The sequence below is a fragment of the Podarcis cretensis genome (genome assembly GCF_951804945.1).
Source record: "Podarcis cretensis genome assembly, chromosome: 1".
Lineage (NCBI taxonomy): Eukaryota > Metazoa > Chordata > Lepidosauria > Squamata > Lacertidae > Podarcis > Podarcis cretensis.
The window spans coordinates 49,413,959-49,436,012 of record NC_137170.1 but is presented as its reverse complement, the minus strand read 5'-3'; the positions used below and the strand labels follow the sequence as shown (position 1 = coordinate 49,436,012).

General features: G+C 42.6%; 1 long non-coding RNA gene across 10 annotated transcripts in view; it reads right to left on the bottom strand.

The window, feature by feature from the left end:
• Positions 1-22,054, bottom strand: part of LOC307226738 — a 142,408-nt gene that overhangs the window by 72,927 nt on the left and 47,427 nt on the right. For 8 of the 10 annotated variants that reach the window (XR_013843551.1, XR_013843552.1, XR_013843553.1 and 5 more), the window contains exon 3: positions 11,018-11,082. This is a non-coding gene — a long non-coding RNA (uncharacterized lncRNA). Of the gene's footprint in view, positions 1-11,017; positions 11,083-15,515; positions 15,789-22,054 lie in introns of all 10 variants that reach the window. The other 2 variants (XR_013843550.1, XR_013843556.1) reach the window with 1 other exon arrangement.

Genomic DNA, 22,054 nt, shown 5'->3' with positions numbered 1-22,054 from the left:
ATGTTCAGGTGTCACAAGTGTTGATTAGGAGCCTCAAGTTAGTGAACAACTTCCAGAAGGATTTGTATCAACTGTATCAACTTCAGTAATTGAAATTCAATTTACCTATAAATTGGCCTTGATTTGTTTGTCAGCTGTGGACATACAGAGCCAGCAGAGACTTCATCTCTCAATAGGTAGTGATGAGAATGTCCAGCCTGGGTGTGAAACAAAATAATTATGCCTAATACATTCCCCTGCCAATAACATCGACAAACAAGAACATGCCAGAGCAGCTTAGTTCCCTTAACAAATCCATGTAGGCTGCTAGCAATCGCTCCACACTTCTCATAATATCTCCAGGACTGAAGGTTGGCAACTGCAGCTGTAGCTGCTAGGCTCTTTTCTTTTTTGAGGCACGTGCTCAACTCTGTTGGGGCCATTCCCTCGCTGGTGTTGTTACTGCAAGCTCAAGATTTAGTATTTGGTCCTTTAACTGGCAGCCTTTCACTGCTAGGAAGTGTACTATTATTAGTAGTAGTACTGTAGTAGTACAGTGGTACCTCAGGTTAGGTACTTAATTCGTTCCAGAGGTCCGTTCTTAACCTGAAACTGTTCTTAACCTGAAGCACCACTTAAGCTAATGGGGCCTCCCACTGCCACTGCACCGCCGGAGGACGATTTCTGTTCTCATCCTGAAACAAAGTTCTTAACCCGAGGTAATATTTCTGGGTTAGCAGAGTATGTAACCTGAAAAGTATGTAACCTGAAGCGTATGTAACCCAAGGTACCACTGTATCAGTATTACAGTAATACCTCAGTTTACAAACCTAATTTGTTCTGGAAGTCCATTCTTAAACCAAAACCGTTCTTAAACTGAGGTGCGCTTTCCCTAATGAGGCCTCCCGCTGCCGGTGCTCTTCTACCATTCGGCTTCCGTCCTTTGTCCAAGGTAAAGTTTGCAAACCGGGACACTATTTCTGGTTTTGCGGAGTTTGTAAACCAAATCGTTCTTAAACAGGACTGTTCTTAAACCGAGGTACCACTGTATTTCAAGAGTGGATTACTGCAAAGCACTGTATGTGGTGCAGCCCTTAAGGTGGTCCTGAAGCTAATGCAGAATGCAGTGGCCAAACTGCTAAGTGGAGCAGTCTGCTGTCAGTATATAATGCTGGCCACCAGGGCTTTTTTTCCCCAGCCGGAACTCAGTTCCAGCACCTCTCAGGTGGGTGCCATTGCCATTATAAGAGAACGAAGGAGATGTTTATGGTGAGTTTCAGCACCTCTTTTTCTAAGAAAAAAATATCACTGCTGGCCACCAACATAGTACTGGGCCTTACTTAAAGTTTTGATACTTGTGGCACATTAAAAGATTAATAATTGTATCGTGGCATAAGCTTCCGTAATAAATTGTTAGTTTTTAACGTGTCACAAGAGTCCTGCTATTTCCCCGCTTTTTGCTTGGTCTGCCATTTGCTTACTAAGACTTCATATGACCATCTCCAGTCCATGAAAGCTAGTGCAATGCTAAATTTGTTGTCTTTTAAGATGCTGCAGGACGCTTTGCTCCAACAGGCTTAACAAGCCCACCGCTCTAGAAAAAGGGAAAGTAATTCACAAAACTGCAGGATTGTTTCTTCATAATAGAGTCTGCTTTCCTTTTCATGTGCAGTGTGTACTCCTCGGCTTAATTTGCACACGTATAGCTGCTGCTCCCTCCCATTCCCATGTAATTCCAAGCTACAGCTGCCAAAAGGCTTTCAGCTCACATGACAGAATATGTGAGTTTAAGTTTTTCCAACTGAACCTTCTATTTTCCCTTTCGAAGGTTTTCTTAATTAGGCCTGATAGCCAGGGAAATACCAGCCTGAGCAGAGTATTTAGCAGATGATTGCTTAGCTTTACAGTTCTCTTTGTTGCTTCTTTAAGCTTCATTTGCCCATTCCGCTTTGTACCTGACTTATCTCTTGCAAGAACATCAGTACTTGAGTTATGTCTAGTGACTTCATGCACAGTCCCCTGAGATTTTACTCCCTTTTACCCCATTGGCTGACATGCATTGTACTTCCAATGAGTAAATCCTCAAAAGGAAAGAAAGCTCCAATGTCCAATAGTACAACATCTATGGGTTCATAATTTGCTGCTGAAATTCACTCAAAGCTTATTTCGGTTCAAATACTGTCATGCTGACAATTCAGAACCCTGTTCCAAAAATCTTAGCAGCCTTACTGAAAACTATTCAACAGTTTCAGTATTCGAACACCCATGATGCAGTGGCACCTATAGTGAAATATGCATACACAAGTACAACTTCACAGTCTTAAGATTACAAACTCTACAGTGCATCCTTCTCTTGCGAGCATGGGCGTAGCCAAGGGGGGGGCAGGGGGCAGCTGCCCCCCCCCAAATCAATAATAAATCAGTAAAAAGACATAGCTAACTGAGGTTCTGCGCCCCACCCCATCAAAAGGCCTACCACTCCCCCCAACAAAAATCCTGGCTATGCCCATGCTTGTGAGTAAAGATTCATGTGCAAAAATATCCACAGCCTCACAAAAACAAATTGTCAAAGGAATGGAAGTGCAGCTGGAAGCAGTTAAAACACAAATAACGGGTGCATTTTCTGAAGAAATTGGCAGCATGGGCAATGAAAATGAAACAGGAACCAGCCTCTCCTACTGTGCATTTTTCATATGAACAGCAATAAAAGCAATTCTCCGTAGGTCATTAAAGAAGAATGGTTGTGGCCTAGAATATACAATTCGAATTTACATTGTTTCGAACAGAGGGTCTACTTTCTATTCTTACAGTTTCAAATGAAGTCTGAAAAGTTTTCATGAGAAAGTGGGGAAGCTGGGCCTGTTTGGTCTAGTAAACAGGAAGCTGTGAGATGATGGAGTGATATTTTAAATATGTATCAGGAGTTAATGCAGTAGAGAGGATGACTTGTTTAAACAAGAAGAAATTAGAATACTAAGTTAAATAGTTTTTACTTTTCCATTAGTAAATGTTATCTGTAGATCACAACCTCAAGAATAAAGTCTCAGAGCACTCATTGGAACTGATGAATAGAAATCCTACACTAGTTTTAAAACCAATAACATGTATTTAGTTATTTTACACATATATGCTATTTCTCCAAAATATTCATAGCAGTTTATATATTGTTTCCATTAAGTTTCCCATCCTATCCAGGCAGATGACAGGATTAAATCTGGTATCAACAGTGGAATTGTATGTTGTGCCTTCAAACATTATTTGTGTTGAGTCTGGAAAGCAAAAAAGCTATACAAAAACTTTGTGTCTCTCTGCAACAAGAAACTCCTAACTCCACTCAGTTACAACTAGGTCCAGTGCCACCCTAGTTACTAAACCATATAATGCCACTGTCTACACATCTCCCCCTTTTTATTTTAGAAAATAGCAATTGAATAGATTAACACTACTGAAACATTTGATAGTTCAGGTTAATCAGTCAATTACATCAAAGGCTTCCAAAGAAGTACATGACCATCTGAATCTTAACATGGCCAGAGCCGTCTGGTAAGACTGATCTCAGTCTCAGGGGCCTTTGAGAACACATCAGCCCAAAGCTACAAGAAGAACCTTATTGCCTTGCTCCAGTAAGAACAGAAACACCGAATCCTTACTCTGCCCAGAAACAATTTAAGCCTTGAGCCACCTATGTTATCCACAGCCTTATGCATTTACCCTTATCAATAATTGCTTCTGCGGGTATTATGGTTAGAGATTTTGGAGTATGTGAATCAGTACCCATCAGGAAGGTCAAAGCTGATCAAATGATAGCCATGTGGTTATATGAATTGGTTTACCCAGGACGTGCTGTAGGAGAAATGACTGAGTAGTCAAGAAACCCTCTTGCTGTTAAACATTGGTTCATTTCCGAGACTGTGCTTCAAAATCCCTCCTCGGTGTGAACAAAGCAGAAAGGAAGTTTCCATGAGCTTTGCTTATTCTAGAGGCAATAACTCTTAGAGCAGAGGTGGGAAAACCTTTCTCAGACGGTGGGCCACATTCCATTGTGGGCAACTTTCCAAGGCAGAATGACAGTGGTAGGTGAGGCCATAGTCAAAACTTGGTGGGGATACAGACGTGACTCTTACCTTTCAACAGTAGGCTGCAAGAGGTTTGTATAAAGACACAAACCTCTATTCTCTGTTCAGTTTAATGATACATTCCAGCCAGGCAAAAGCACTTGAAGAGCTGAGGCAGTGAGGGATGTGGCTGCAATAAGAGTTCTGAAGGCTGGAAAGAGAAGGCTGGAGGGTTGCATTTGTTTCCTCTCCCTGCTTTGGAAGACAAGGATACTCCCATATTTAAATACATGAGGGGATCTTAGTGCACTGTGAAAGAAAGGGCAAATTAGGAGTATATCACATATCTTCAGCCTTTATGTGGATGAATGACTCCATGACAACATCCAAACCTTATGGGCAATGTTTATGTGTTTTCAGCAGAGGCGCTTGTTTTAAAAAGAAACAGTTCCTACAGCTTTACTTCTTACAAAAGCCTTCACTGGAATTGAAAAAAAAATAGACATTCTGCTAAGTTTGTTTATGCAAAAACGTTAAAACAAACGAATGAATGAATGTTAAGAAATTCCCTTACAACTAAAACTTTTTCCCCTCTAATGGTTTTTTCCCTAACTGCTTTGTAATGAGAATATAGATGCTGGTATTGACAGTAAAAACCAAGGATTTTCCCAGGAGGGACAACTCCACATTCCACATCGCTATTCCCAGTAGTCCTATTTAGGCATTTGCCTAAATGTCTGTAGCTTCAGCATGGGCAGAGGGGCCTGGACACCTGCCCTGCCCCCCACATCTCCACAAGTGCCTGTTGTGCTTCAGATCTCCCCATGTTGAGAGGGAAGATCTAAATACATACAGTATTCTAAACACAGTCAGCTGAATGTGCTCAGAATCCTCCCTGTAAAGCATATTCACCCAAAACACCCACACATATTTGCCCCCAAAACATTCAAGCCCACATGCATCTGCCGTGAATGCCTGAAGATGGCTATAGTGATCTCCTCCCTCTATGCCCATCTTATCCTAATCACTTATACCTGAAAAGTCAGTAAAAGAGCACTGTGTCCTGTGCCACATAGATTTTCATTTAAAAATTTGGATTGGCTATGTAATACCCTAAAAGCAAAGGCTGCAGAGTTCATGGATGTGTGTATTTTTATTTAATTTGTGTGTTTACCTTGTCCCAAGTAGCTCCAAGTTAGAAACAATGCATTAAACAAACGTCATAGAATCATAAAACTGTAAAGTTGGAAAGGACCCCAAGGATCATGTAGTCCAACTACCTGTAATGTGGAAATCTCAACTAAAGCATCTATGACAGATGACCACCCAACCTTTGCTTAAGACCTCCAAGGAAGGAGAGTCCACCACCTTCTGATGGAGTGTGTTCCACTGTCAAACAGCTCTTACTGCCAGATGTTTAGTCCTGATGTTTAGTTGGACTCTCCTTTCTTGTAACCTGAATCCATTGGTTCAGGTCCTATTCTCCACCAGATGGTCAAATAAGTACAATTGATACATAGATATTTTTAATCCTTCCCTCCCTTCCTTGGCACCAAATACCTGCCCAAACAAATACTTGCAATGCTATTCAGAGCTTGGCAGGGGTCCAAGGAAGAAGGTTGTTCCACAGTTGTGGGACAGAATTCCTCAGTGCATTTCATGGGATCTTTATTTTGAACTTCATTGGCAAGGGAAACATATTATCTTCATTTACTGGAAGGATATGTTCCTACTTGTTTTGCAATCTGTGTATGTGTTACATGCATTGTGATTTGCATGCTTAATCTGTGAATACAAGGTTGCAAAGCAATGATTGGTGATTTTTATATGCACTTGTTATATTGGCTAGCTTCCTGATGCAAAATTCCCTTAATGAAATCTGACTGCGGTCTTTTAATTGCAGGGCTCTCATTATTTCACAATCTTGTGCTCTAGCTAACTTCTCTCTCATTCACATGCAAACAAAGAAAATCAGAGAGGACATAGGTACTTGTCTCCATGAACTGAGTGCGAGGCAGCTTGTTTTGCAAAAACTGACAGTTCTGAAGCAGGATCTGTGAGGCATTTCTCAAACCTTAAATCCCAATTTCAGTTTTGAGGATTCAGGTACATTCAACTGACAAATAATGGCTCAGGAATCCCAAACTCAACATTTCATAACTGATCTGTCTCAAATAGGAAATATTGACATAGTTTGTACATAATGTTAAATCCTGGTTTATTAACTATTGTTTATTAAAACATGGCTTAGCATTATGTGTGAACTCAGCCAAGCAGCTTAACTGTGGTTTATCAGCTATGGTTAAAGGTCTCTCATTAACCAAGTTTTTATAGTTTTTATTGCTGGTTTATAAATCTTAGTTAGAATTTACCATATCTTAGCATTACATGTGAACTCAGGCTGCCTTAACAATAGTCAATGAGCCTTCATCTCTCAAAAGCTAGAGTGGTGAGTGCAGTGACGTCGCAACGGGGGGGGGGGTGCGCCCCGGGTGCCATGTCTGTGGAGGTGACAAGAAGTCACCCCGTGGGGGCTTGAGGCAGCGCAAGCAGCCATCGCACAGCCCCAGCCGCATGTGGAGGATCCTCCGTTCGCGGCTGCAGCCGCAAGCAGAGGATCCTGGCACCGTCCGTACAGCACTGGAGCACCGCTGCTGGCAAACCGCTAAGTACAGTGCATGTGCGGCGGCGCTGTAGGTAGCAAAGCTGCACATGCGCTGTGTAGCGGTTTGCTGGTGCCGCCATTCCAGCGCCGTACGGATGATGCCGGGATCGTCTGCTTGCGGCTGCAGCACATGCGCCCTACGTAGGGACCCCCACCCCTGGTGTCACGACGCCTTCCTTCACTCCTGGGTGAGTGAAGAACACTATGAACCAAGTTTTAAGTGAATGTCTGCCAGACATCCCAGCTTTAACTATGGTTTATTAACTGTGATCAGAGGCATCCACTTGAAGAAAATATTGGGGGGGACCCAGACAATGATAGTGATATGGGAGGGAGGGTGGAGAGGAAGAAGGGACAGCAGAAAAGAAACCTCTCCCTCCTCCCCTGGCTCTTACAGTGTGTCTTATGTGGTTGAAATTGTGAATTTGGGAGGGATTTAATTGAGAGGAGTCCTAGTTTAATTTTATTTTTTTAATGAAAAGCAACCAGGAGCCATTTCCGCTCTTGTCCTAGCAGAGCTCCATGAACTCGCCCCGTGGAGAAAGCAGTTTGCATTCTCTCTCTCTGCTCCAGTCACAAGGGTTGGCAGAAATGATGTTTGAGGTTTTTGCCCAATGCCAGCTCTCTTGCAATATAGCAACCCTTTACAAGTTCCTTAACAGAGCTGGTTGGCAAATGAAGTTTAAACATGGAAAAGAAAGAAAGGCAACAATGCCTATCAACTGGGAAGGGGAGCCCCCACAAATATTTGATTGGGGGCACTGAAGGGACCTGGGACCCTTAGAGTTGGCGCCCATGGTTAACATTAAGTATGAATAATCTTAACCATAACTTAGCATTATGTGCAAACCAGGCCACTGGAGATAAGGTTTTTAGATGTTCTTAACTGTTTTTCATATTTTATTTTCAGTTGTATTGTTTTATTCCTCTGTTGTTTTCTGCTCTGGATTCCTTTGGAAGGAATGGCAGGGTACACATATAATAAATATTTTGTGACCCAGGGCATTGACAGATAGTTTTCTGAGTAGACCGTCATATCCTTCCACTCCCCATCTGCTTTGTCTCTCTGTCCTCATTTCCCCACATCATTGGTTGTCATGGACTCTGAGGGCTCTCTAATGCCAATTCACTTCCATGCAGAAAGGGAAACGTGATTAAGAGCCTACATGCTACACAGAAGTGTATGTTTAGAAATCCTGCTTCTTTGCAATTATATCTCCTTGAGATGCTTTCCCCTCTAAGGGAACCCAAATGTATACAACACAAATGCATCACTGAGTTGTAGTGGAGGACTGAACAACCCACAACAAAGATGGTAATCTTGCTTTGCTGCATGAAACATTGTGTGCTACTATTTCACATGCCAGGGCAAGAAAAGGGAAATGTCTTTAACCTCACAAATACTTAAGTTTTCATTATGCTACATTAAATGTTGACAGTAAATGGGTAAAACCACTTAACCAGTGAAATGGATAAGAATATTGTGTTTTCCGGGAAGTGGCCTGTGCTTTGACCTAATTTGTGAAATTTGTGCATGATTTAAGCAGCGCTTCAGCCTAATTCATGAGAGCAGCAATGGATTTGCTTAAACCATGTAATAAGTAAAGCCTTTTATGAATGGGGGGGGGGGGAGTATTTCAGAGTTCATGAATTGGGCAAGGGCTTTGCCTGTTTTCTAAATTAAGTAGAAGCTTTGCTTGGTTCATAAATCATAATTACTGGAGCTCATAAATTTGAGGTGCTGTTAATATCTGGAATGAAACATAATCATACCATCCATCAGTTGAGCATGAGACTCTTAATCTTAGGGTCATGGCTACAAGCCCCACATTGGGCAAGAGTTTCTTGCATTTCAGAGGGTTGGACTGGATGAGCCTCGTGATCCCGTCCAACTCTATGGTTCTATGATTCTATTATCTGCCCTGCCAAATGGCATTCATATTGTGTATTTTCAGTGTTCATTCCAAAATGGGCCTTACACGTGTTGCTACATGCACATACAGTATCTGAACCATTCAGCGAGTGCAATATGGGCACTTCCCATATTGCAGTGAAAGATGAAGACCATTGTATGCAGAAATTAAAGCATTCAGCTTATAGAGCATGACTGATCACTAATTTGACTTTCACTTGTAAACACTGAGAAACCTAGGATGCTTCATCCTAGTTTTTTATATGGCACCTTGCCTAAGATTAAAACTTCAGAGTGTTCACTTCACATATATTAATTTATGCAAGTTCAATCTATTGATAACTAACAAATTTTAACACTGTATAATCAGCTAAAAATCTTTAACCAGCTGACAGCCCTAGCTGCTAGCATTTGTTTAGCAGTTTGCAGGATTGGGCTGTTTAGCGAGTACTCAAGGAGAAAGTTGGCAATGAGAAAATTTTCCTCGACTACTTTGCAATTTCTTCTCTTTTACTATAGACAAAACAGTATTGATTAAGAAATACAACAAAGGTGTTTCAATAGAGCCAGAGTTTTATTTCCTATGCAGTTTTATTTGAGTTCGTTTCGTAACATTTATTAGCATGGAATTTGCCTTTTTCACAGCTGCTACACATTGGGCTGACATCTGCATTGACCTCTTTCCTACAACCCTAAGGTGTTTCATCCCTGGTCAGTCACCAGCAATTCAGACCCCATGAGTGTATGTGTGAAATTAGGATTTTTTTGCCCCACTGTGCATCACTTTACATTTGTTCATACTGAATTCCATTTTTCATTTTACTGCCCATTCACCCAGTTTTGAGACATCCTTTGAGATTTCTACAATCCCTTTCTGTTTTAACCACCCTGGACAATTTGGCATCATCAGCAAACCTGGCTACCTCACTGCTTGACTATTAATCATTTATGAACATATTAAAAAGCACTGGTCTCAATACTGACCCTTGGAAAACTCCACTTTCTACATTCCTGCATTGTAACAACACCTGATTGTGGCAAAAAGTCAGGTTACCGGAGACTCATTCTAAAAAGAGGTAAAAATCAATAACTTCCCAGTTATCCTTATTCAACCGCCAATTCTCACAGACTTGTTCTTACTGGGAAAATCACAGTGACTTTCCATATCTAATTTTAGAAAACACTTGTTAGGCAAAACAAGTTATTTTTAAGATGCCCCCTTTCTTGTAACTGGAGTCTTTCTATTGATCCAGACAGCTTTTAGTTATGCAGAAGTGCTGAGGGATGGTTTCTGTCACTCACAAACCCTCTGGGGTGTCTTGTTGGCTCATCTCTCATTGCCATTAACATGCTATAACTCACTGCTCATTTTAGAACTGAATTAGTCATAACACCAAAGTGTGAAATAATTTGCATTTCAAAGTGCGCTGAACTCCCCTCCCACCACCTTGTTGCCTCCCATTGGGGAAGTCTCATGCCAAGGTGGTGACAAGTCCCTCATTCCTTTTAATCCCAGAGGTCTGAAAATTTGTAGCCTTTTTTATAAGACAGGTGGTGGGGCAGTAGCAAAATCCCTTTGCAGTGGAAGGTAAGCAGTGGGGTGGAGTTACAGTTGCTTGAGATGTGGCTTCAAGAAATGCGTTCAGGCACAGAATGACGCAATGGGCCAACGTAGCACAGTCATTAGAGTACTGTATTGAACTGGATGCAGGGAGACCTGTGTATAGATCCTCAGCCAGCCATGAAGTTCGCTGGGTGACCTTAAGGTACTCATTATCTTTGACTCTAATCTAGGGTTACTGTGAAAATAAAGTGAGGGCGGGCAGAGGAGCATGTATGCTGGGCATGAACTCTGAAAAGGAAAGATGGAATAGGCATGTAATAAATCAATGAATAAAGTACAGTGGTACCTCAGGATGCGAATGGGATCCGTTCCAGAGCCCCGTTCGCATCCTGAATGGAACATAAGGCACGGTGGCGCTCGTGCGCAGGTTGTGTTTTGCCACTTCAGCGCATGCGCGTGACATCATTTTGAGCATCTGCGCATGTGCAAGCGGTGAAACCCAGAAGTAACGCGCTCCGTGCACCTGAAGCACATTCAACTTGAGGTATGACTGTACAGTGGTACCTCAGGTTAAGTACTTAATTCGTTCTGGAGGTCCGTTCTTAACTTGAAACTGTTCTTAACTTCAAGCACCACTTTAGCTAATGGGGCCTCCTGCTGCCGCCACACCACCGCCGCATGATTTCTGTTCTCATCATGAAGCAAAGTTCTTAACCTGAAGCACTATTTCTGGGTTAGCAGAGTCTGTAACCTGAAGCATATGTAACCTGAAGTGTATGTAACCCAAGGTACCACTGTATGTGCTTATGTCTGTGTTAAACGAAAGAAGCATACAAACATACCTGACCAACCGCAGAAGGATGAATTTCACGTGATACCAAGTTGCATGCAGTTTTCCCCCTAGATTCTTTTAAAAAAAGATGTAACCTAAAAGAGGAGGAGGCCCATATGGTGGTGAGAGGACACAATTTCTTAATGCTTTCCTTTCTAGTGTTTTCCTCCATTAAAAGCCATCCTCTTTATCAGTTGCTTCCCATCTACCACTGAACAGGAGAAAAGATACCGAGAACAAATGTTTGATTGGCATTCTGTGTATTGATGGCAGGAACCTGCAACCTAAACCTGCTACATGTATCTGTATGCTATGTAGTGGTAAATTTGTGTTTGTTGCATAACTTTTATATTAGAAATGCAATTCACAAAGCTGGCCTCTGCATGGACAAGATTATGCCCTCCTGTACAAGATGCATTTGCGTAGCCGTAGAATGATATCTGTATACATTTGTGCATCTGCTGATCACTCTGTCATCACAGTTTGACAGTTGCATGTTTAAAGTGGGTTTAAAGTAAGTTGCACAGTCCCGTTATTTACTTATTATTACTATTAGTAGGAGTAACAAATTGTTTTTACTGGTTATTTTACTTTTAACTTATTTCATATATTTATATACCAAAACAGCCTCTAAGCGATTCACAAAAAGATAATGCCACATTGCATAGATACACACAGATATGAAAATATTACGATAGCAGACAAAACCATAAAGCCCCATAAAACATGGTAACGCACTTTGGAAGCATCTTAAGAGGAAATGACTAAATAGCTGGTCATCAAGTCCCTGAAAGTTGGGGGGAGGAGCAGAGTTCACAGGGACCTGGATTCCATTCCCCGCCCAACAGTATCTCCCTTCCCCACTGCTCCCTTTATCATCTTCTGCATGTAATCCTCTGAATAGGAGCATCATCCTGACATGAACAATTCCACAGAATAGTTGGTCTTTGCTATAACACTTGGTAATAAATATCTGAAGTATTAAAATCGAACAGTGCAATCCTAAAACCCACACACCATCGCTGGTGGTGCTGTGTGTGTGTGTGTGTGTGTGAGAGAGAGAGAGAGAGAGAGAGAGAGACTCTGCTGGCCTCCATCAGTGGAGAAATGTGCTGTCCAGGACACTCTGCTGTGGCACGGCCCCCAGTTTCCCCTGATCAGGCATGAAGCTATTGCCAGTGGTTCTCTTGCTAATGGTGGCCAGTGGAAAACTCCAGAACAGGGCATTTTGGGTGGGGCACTGGTAGTTTTGGATCAACTGGATCCACCCATTGATCCACCCAGGGATCAGATTCTCAGGCTGCTGCCCAGGCTGACATTAGAACTGCTCTTCCCATAACACTGGGAGAGAACAGAAAGATGGTTTGAGAAAGAAGTCATTGGCACTGGCAATTCTTGTAATTCAGGCTTGCCTGCAGTAATTAACCATAAGTAAAGTGTGTTTCTCCTGTCTTCAGTGAGATGTGCAGAGCCTTAAACCATCAAGCAAACTATGACCGCTGACCTGAAAGCCCTTCTCCCTGATTAATCCCAAATGTGTGTAGACTCTTGGCTGTGGTCACTCAGAGGTGAGAGGCATTCTGCAGATTTGACAATTTTGCTCCATCCAAAGGGGAAATCTGAGCCTGAGTTCCATGCAGCAGACACCAAGTCTGACAATTAGATTTTTCATCTCAGTTCCCTCTACAACTACTCCAGTGTTAAGGGAGACAATTAGTCCTCCTTCATATCAGCCCACGGAAAATTTTATACCAAATACATTTCCTTTTCTCAGTAGGACTTATTCAAGCATTACCGAAAAGAAGATGAACAAGGTTAGAAACATTCTAAAATGCAAGATAAAGTTACAAATCTAAAGTATTTACTACTGATGCAGAGCTGAGAAACCCTAATTAAATTAGAATTAGCTGAAGCAACAAGGCTAGGATGCAAGCGTAAGGTGATATGGGCCTCCTAAAAGAGTGATCGATGCTGAAAGGTGAAGACATTTATATCCCTTTTTCCTTTCAATGAGATTTTCTTTCTCAGTTATCAAATAAAAACAAGACTATACTCCACAAAATATTCAACTACTGTACAGTACATGAAAAAAATGCATACACCGCAATTTCTGCCATTATTTTGACTAAACATAATCTACTATCATGAAAACAAAATAAAATTAGCAACGTCTAATAAAACTATATCAAATGCAAACAATTGCTATTTTTAAAAAACATATCTGGACAGAAGTTACAGCAACATATTATCAAAACCTAAATTATACAAGAATGTGTTGTCTTCAGAGCAAATGCTATTTTCAACTCTGATACTTGTGCTCAGATGTGAACCAAACTTCTTTATTTAACTAACCTACAAAGCTGGATTGATAAAAGTCAGACCAATTCAAGGTTTTCTTTTTATAACAAGAGACATAACCATATTGGTTCCAGATAGGCAATGTACCAGTCTGGTATGCAAGTCTGGCCTCTCTCCAAAGGACATCACAAAGATAGAGGTGCCTTTTATTATCATTTTAATAAGTTTAATTGTGTTGCACTGGGGTAAGGAAAATTTACTGTCTGGCCTGTTCCAACGTCTCTGGAACTAACCAAAATGGGTGCAGAAGCAAGACCCACAACATAGAAGTGTATATGTTCATTTATATCTATAGGTGCACCCATAGGGCTAATTACTGTAATTCAATCAGACATACCATATTTTGCAAGAGGGAAAAATAAAGCTACATTTCAAGTATTGCCAGAAACATATGCCTGAATAATTACAATAGGCAGACTTTTGTTCATCTGCAATCTTTTTCCTCTGACCTATAAGAACAGACTTTTGTGTACATGGATGACAAAGTGAACTTTGGAGAAACAGATCTTGCTCCTAAGAGAATATGCATTTGCAGTTGGGGTCTGAAGCCTATGCCTCGGCCTAGTATACCTGAAGGAGCATCTCAACCCCCATTGTTCAGCCCGGACACTGAGGTCCAGCTCCGAGGGCCTTCTGGCGTTCCCTCCCTGTGAGAAGTGAGGTCACAGGGAACAAGGCCTTCTTGGTGGTGGCACCCGCCCTGTGGAACGCCCTCCCATCAGATGTCAAGGAAATAAACAACTATCTGACTTTTAGAAGACATCTGAAGGCAGCCCTGTTTAGGGAAGTTTTTAATGTTTGATGTTTTATCATGTTTTTAATATTCTGTTGGGAGCCACCCAGAGTGGCTGGGGAAACCCAGCCAGATGGGTGAGGTATAAATAAATCTATTATTATTATTATTATTATTATTATTATTATTATTATTCCAGCATGCCTTCCTATGCCAATCAAGAGCCTCCCTCAAGTTAGAAGGAAAGAGATAAAAGGCTAAGGGGTGTAAAATATCAGAAACAGACCTGAGGACTTCTTAAGAAGCCCACACATGCTTTTACTTGCTCCACCTTTGAACCCTCCCACCACCATTACCCAACCAGCCAAAGAAGATCCTGAAATCTGCCTAGAGTAGCAGCAGGTTTATGCAACTGGCCAAGGGTGGTGAGTGGGATAGAAATATGTTGATAAATAGAAGTGACAGGAAAAAGAGTGTGGATGTGCATAATTTGGCCTCCCCCATCCAGCACGCAGTCCCTGAGCGAATGGAACTGCCAGTTGCAAAAAGATTAGGTAAAGGTAAAGGTGCCCCTGCCCGTACGGGCCAGTCTTGACAGACTCTGGGGTTGTGCGCCCATCTCACTTAAGAGGCCAGGGGCCAGTGCTGTCCGGAGACTCTTCCGGGTCACGTGGCCAGCGTGACATCGCTGCTCTGGCGAGCCAGAGCCGCACACGGAAACGCCGTTTACCTTCCCGCTGGTAAGCGGTCCCTATTTATCTACTTGCACCCGGAGGTGCTTTCGAACCGCTAGGTTGGCAGGCGCTGGGACCGAGCAGCGGGAGCGCACCCCGCCGCAGGGATTCGAACCGCCGACCTTTCGATCGGCAAGCCCTAGGCGCTGAGGCTTTAACCCACAGCGCCACCTGCGTCCCTTCGCCACCTGCGTCCCTTACAAAAAGATTGCCCACTGCCAATTCAATTTATTATTCTTTTAAATTGTATTTTGTACTGTTATAGTGTAATTGAAGTCATTGAATTATTTATGCTTTATTACGTTTTTATAGTTTGAATTATATAAGATGCTTTAATTTATTTAGAAGATTGTAGCACATTTTTTTTTGATTTAAAAAAAAATTGTGGTGCATAGTCTGAAATGCATATTTGCATAGTTATTATAATGAATGTGCTTTTGACCATCAAAGAAGATACACGTTAGTGGCTTATCTTGGGTGTGAGCCAGGCATATCATGAGCGACTATTTTGTGCAATAATTAAATCAGGTACTTAGGCTTGGTGAGGAAACAAGCCTGTGAATTAGGTTTGTAAGCATGGAGGAACATCTGTGTCAGAGTTCATGTATACAATGTTTTTATACGGGCTGGGTGAGGCCATCTATATAGGAAGGATTAAGGAATATCATCCTCTATTAAATTACTTCAGGAAAGTCTTTCTGTTTGTATATGTCTCTGCCTCACCCTCCTCTGTCAGTTGGAGAGGATATGAAGGCAGGCCTGTGGTGGCTGCACCCTCACCTCCAGCATATGGAAAAACAAACACAGCCATTCTTCTGTTTGTTGTTTTAGCGCAGGGCGCTCTCCTTCCATAACAAAACCCATTTCCCTACAGGCAGCAGGCTAAGACTTGTTTGCTTATTATTCTGTCAAGGAAAAGGAGTCTTCACAAGGAGCAGTCTTCAAGCATCAATATCCTGTTGATAAACAGAAAAAGAAGGAGGATATTTTCCAGCTGTCCTTGTACAAACACCTCTTGCCAAGTCTAGCCTAGCTTTTGTTAGTCCATGGTTTGTGAAGCTCTAACTCCTTGCAGATTGAACATTAAATGCATTCTGGGGCAGCATTTCTTTCTCAGGGGGTACTACAGGGCTTCACGCCCCTCAAACATGTCTGCTTGAAACATTTTTATATTCGTAGTTAGCTAATGAAGCGACGGCCCATATATAACATAATGTGAATATTCTCACTTGACTATGCACAGGTTGTTATCATGACTTGCATTGCTTAAAAACAGCGTAACCTTTTCCTGTACCTGCGTGAAGGCTTAAAGGTAAAGGTAAAGGGACCCCTGACCGTTAGGTCCAGTCGCAGATGATTCTGGGGATCCGGCGCTCATCTCGCTTTATTGGCCGAGGGAGCCGGCGTACAGCTTCCGGGTCATGTGGCCAGCATGACTAAGCCGCTTCTGGCAAACCAGAGCAGCACACGGAAATGCCGTTTACCTTCCCGCCAGAGCAGTACCTATTTATCTACTTGCACTTTGACGGGCTTTCGAAATGCTAGGTTGGCAGAAGCAGGGACCGAGTAACGGGAGCTCACCCCGTTGCAGGGATTCGAACCGCCGACCTTCTAATCAGCAAGCCCTAGGCTCTGTGGTTTAGGCCACAGCATCACCCGTGTTATGTACTGAAGTTCTCACCCTGGGCCAGCAGGAGGATACTGTAGATAGTTGTGCAAATGAAGGATCGAAGGTGACATTCAGTGATTGGATAGTTTGTATGCAAATGAAGGATCGAAAGTGACGTTCAGTGATTGGATAGTTTTAGAAAGTTGCAACAGTTACACTGTCCTGGAGCTCTATATAAGCAGGCTGACTGAGCTCCTCAGTTCTATTCTATTCTGGCCTCTGAATAAACAAGAGCTGTTGAAGAATTGCTGTGTCGTCTGATATGTTCGCCCACAACTTAACAACCTGCATCCCTTTTGCATGAAGGCTTACTTTGGGACAAAGATCAGCAAGGATTGCAACCTGTTTTTAATGTAAAAACTCAGTGAAATCATGTGTTAGTCCACGTGCCTGTGCACTTTTCTCATGACTGAGTCACCACAAAGATAGCAGCATATATCTGGGATTAGGTTTTCCAGAACAGAGGGCATGACTCCCAGATATCCCTGAACACCATCACCTTCCCTTTGTGAAATAGCATAAGCCCTGGAAAAGAAAAAACCAGTACTCTAAATTTAGGTCTGGCTTTGAATGTCATATCTGCCTCTTCTTGTACACAGTCAAAGGGTATTTAAACCATTTCCCACTTGCATTGTCAGAAAAAAATCACAATTACTTCAGCAGAAAATGTATGTCTTTTAACCACCTGTTGAGCATGGATTCATATGTGTTTCCATCTTGAGTATGTTTAGCTCAGCTTTTTTACTGAAAGATAACCATAAAAAGGAACCTCCAAACAGTTTATTGTGGAATCAGTGCTGTTTCCACTGACAAGTTTTTTGTAGTATCCACATGTGCTGTTATCAAAATGCCAGCCCATAAGTTTTGGTTTTTTGGGTGTTTTTTTTAACAATTAATCTGATTTTTTTCCCCTTTCCACAGAAAATCCAGGAACCCATTATGTATCTGCAGTCATTGCTGGTGTGGAAACTCATTATTGCATTTTTCGGAATAGGCAGTTTGTCATATGTTGTGACATTTCAGTGGATTTTCTCTATTGCCCTTGCATTGCTGGGTTGGACTAGATCAATGTTTCCCAAACTTGGGTCTTCCATGGTTTTTTTGGACTACAATTCCCATCATCCCTAGCTAGCAAGACCAGTGGTCAGGGATGATGGGAACTGTAGTCCAAAAGCAGCTGGAGACCCAGGTTTGGGAAACACTGGACTAGATGACCCTTGGGTTCCTTCCAACTATGATTCTATTTCTGCTTGCTCCTTATGTGAGCACAACATAACCATTTTGCCTCTGGTGGTCCACAGTACCAAAGGGAAAAAAACCTTTCCATTGATTGCTACATGCTCAGTTTGAAAGAGATATTCTCTCAAGATTTCTACAGGTAATGTGGGAGGTTATGTGGAAGATTGTAATCACAATTACACAGGTCAGGCTTTTTATTTTGTTTTGTTTAAAGTTAATACTGAGGTCTTGCACAAGACCACTGTATCACTTGTACACTCTTATGCAATACCTCATTATTAAAAAATAAACTAAAGAAATGGATCTCCCACACACCATTTTGCCCACTGTGAAACAGAACTGGCTAGGTAAGACTGGTGAAATTTGCACTTGCACAATTGCTGGGATTCCCCCGGCCCCCAATGAAGGTACACAGAGGTATAGAAGTATCTGTGCAGAACATGAAAAGGTAAAGGAGTGTGAGAAATAAGTGATTATTGGGAGGGAAGGGAGGGGACAGAAAAACATAACTCGGATACCTTCCTTCAAACTCCACCTACTGATGTGGGCAGTACGTAATGGGTTAGCAACGGATATTATGACTTTAAAAAGTGGAGTATGCAGAAGGATTTGTTTGTTTGTTTGAATTTATATATCGTGCTTCACCTGGAAGTCTCAGGTTCCCAAGAAAGATCATAATATATAAAATAAAAATAAAAACAATAACCCAATAATACCCTCCAAAAAGAGGCACATTTTAAAAGGGTATAGGATGTTGATCAGGTCAATCAAAAGCCTGCTTAAAAAGGAATGTTTTTGCCTGGCGCCTAAAGGTGTGTAATGAAGGCGCCAGGCAAACTTCCCTGGGGAGAGCATTCCACAAACAGGGAGCCACTGCATTCTCATGTTGTCACCCTCTGGATCTCTTGAGGAGGAGGGACACGAAAGAGGGCCTAAGAGGATGAGCTCAGGGTCCAGGTGGGTGCATATGAAATGGGTTAGGAACGAAGGGTTGCATCCAGCATTCCTCTCACACAACAGGAACTTCCTCTTCCTCTTCATCTCCATCTCCTCTCCCTATACATCTCCAAAATTGGTTCCATGGGAGCAGATTTGGTTCCTCTGGAGCAGATTTGAGGGAATACTAAGGGGGAGGGGGGAAGAGATAGAAGTTACACTGTGCAAACAGATGTTTGTTGCACAACTGGAACAGCAGTATTGGATACGGCCCATAGGAAGCTGCCTTATACAGAGTTAGACCACTGGTCCATCTAGCTCACTGCTGTCTACACTGACTGGCAGAAGCTCAACTGGGTTTCAGACAGGAGTTTTTCCCAAAACCTAGGACTTTCGGCATACAGAGCAGATGCTCTGCCACTGAGCTGTGCCAACAAAGCACAGAAGAGACTCCTATGACTGAACACAATCCACTTGGATGAGAAAAGGAGGAATGAGTGCTCTTGCGCACAGAGGCATTTTGAAGCAGAGGCTCAGTCCACATCTCCATAACCCACAATCAACTTGTAGTCTGACTGTGGCTGGTCAGAGCAGATGAGAAGGCTTAGCAACCATGAGTCTCAACTGGTTGTGGTAGCACCAAAGCCCTGGACAGGTTACTTCCTTTCGTGCTGCTTATCTTTTATTGGTGCTGCCTGAACTGCCTGGATTCCCTCAAGCAGTGAGGAGGCAGTATTGAAGCCATGTGCTTCTTGAATAATCCCTTCAGGAATGTCGAAGAAGGACATTTGCTGCCTTTGTTCATGTGAGTGCATCTTCAGTTTCCCCGGCAACAGCAGCCAGAGATGCTATCTCTTTCTGAAGCTATTTTCCCTGGTGCACACTACGCCCAGCAAAGAGCCCTCCAGTCTCTTGTGTCTGGCCAGCATATGGAGAATTATTTGGCTGCCCCCTGGAAAAACAGCTCATTTAGCACTTGAAAGTCAAGCTGCTGTAGCCTGAAAGCTGCTCTTTGCTGCAGTAAAGAGCGGGGCGGGGGGGATGAGAATTCTGAAACACTCAGCAGCGAAATACTTTGCAGAGGCCACCACAGTGCCTGCTTTCCCACAAGGCTGCCTCCAAAGCCTGCAGCCTCTGGATAGCTTCCATCCCAAATGTATGTCACATTTCCTTCCAATGAAAGCCAAATATTTACATTAATCTGGGGTCACTCAGAGGCCATGCTGCTATCACGAGTTGGAAGAGACTGTAGTAAACCAAGGAGAAGGGGCGGGGGGGGGGGAGCTTGGTGGATGGATTAACACAGGACTCTAAAGTAAATCATGGAGCCGTGAGTTCTCTGCTTTAACTGTACTGTGTCAGTAAACAGAAAAGCCATAGGCCAACAGAGTGATTTCAACCTGAGATACAGGCAACGCATCATATTTTGGGTGAACAAATCTAAATATGGTAGGAGTGACATGGGAGCCACGTACAGCAGACACACAGGGAGAAACTTGTGCTTTCGGAACAGGTCATGCTTGAGCCTGTTTACCTATTGTATTATATTTAACTGATTGTTTAAGATTGTGAATATCTTTTTGTGTTTTTTGTCAAATAAATTGCATATCATAAATAGTTTTATATACTCAGCTTTGGGATTAATGGGAGAGCTTCAATTATTTCTTCCTGCTGGTGCGATGGAAATCCATTTCAGCAACCGGGATTCTGGTTTTTCTTCTCCCCCTCCCCTCCAGCATACCCCCAAAATCTGCTCCAGAGGGTCTCCCAACCCTCGAAAGCAGATTTTGGGAGTGCCTGGATGGCTGCAGGGCAGATGCAAAGAAAGAGAAGCCTTGATGTGCAAGCGTCCAACGCCACTTTCCTGATTACCTCTTGAGTGCATTGTGTGTTGTGTAATGCAGTGATTAAAACAGAGTGCAGTGGTACCTCAGGTTACATACGCTTCAGGTTACATACGCTTCAGGTTACAGACTCCGCTAACCCAGAAATAGTGCTTCATGTTCAGAACTTTGCTTCAGGATGAGAACAGGAATTGTGCTCAGGCGGCACGGCAGCAGCAGGAGGCCCCATTGGCTAAAGTGGTGCTTCAGGTTAAGAACAGTTTCAGGTTAAGTATGGACCTCCGGAATGAATTAAGTACTTAACCTGAGGTACCACTGTATGTGTTTTGCCAGAATTGTTAAGACCTATTCCTCTCCTGGCTAAATTTTCTCACCATCTTTGAATCTGTCTTTCTTGGAGAAAGAAGGATTCCACATTGGCACCTTGTAATGGTTGACTTTTATCCATGGTGCCCAAGAAACTGAGGTGCCCAAGAAACTGCCATTGTGCCGCATGACCTGCTGGACCTGGTTACACTATCCTGGCATGGAATTTGGGCAGAAATATATTTTGGCATTCATGGTTGTCCACAGCAGCTTTCCCTATCTGTGTACGAGGGCTGGCATGGGTTCTACTGTCATTCCTTGACACAGAAGGTCTACCTACATCATCCTTCACCAACCTGGTGCCCTCCAGGTATTTTGAGCCACAACTCCAGTGCTGTCTGCAGCCGATAAGAGTTGTAGTCCAAAAGAGCTGGAGGGTACAAGGTTGGCAAAGGCTAACCCACATCATTGGCAGCACCTTCTTTTTAGCTTGACATCCCACATCCAGTTCTGTCGGGTTCATTAGAGCAGAGCCATGTTTCACTTGCAAATGTTATGCAATTTTAGACTTTCTGCCCTACTTTACTACTAGTGTCACACAGATTTATAACCTCTTTGATTTCCACCTCTATGTAATTAATGAATCTCCCTCCCTGCCCTTTTCCCTACTGTTTCATGACTCATTTTATGCTCTACTGGTGCTTAGCAGTTGATACGCTGTAGAAGTAATACTACTCTGCTGCTAAATAACAATATATTGTTTCATGCTCCCCACTTTCCTGAGCAGTGAGGAGTTATCCAATCTGATAACTCAAATGGAAGATGGGCTATAAATCTTAATGACAAATAATTAAATAAAGTCAAAGGTGCTTGGCTGCCTTTTGGATAAGAGATCCATAGATTCACAGACATTTCTGTGAAGTTTGGTTGTACATGGAGTAAGCACTCCTACAAACAACAAATCTCCTGCCCTTAATCAGATCCCCCAAGAGACATTCCAGCAGCACCTCAATATGCTTTTAGAGATCACGGCTAACTCTTAGCTCTCCCTTCCAACTATCTACAAAACACAGCTCTATTGTTTGCTTCACAGACACACCTATACCAACTAGCCTGTACCTTTAGTTGGGATGGGTAAGAAGATGAGTTGTCTTCCTTACATTCAAGGAGACTCTTCAGCTATGTCAGACCTAGCAATCCTAGGGCTTTTATCAGTTATTTCCAAAAA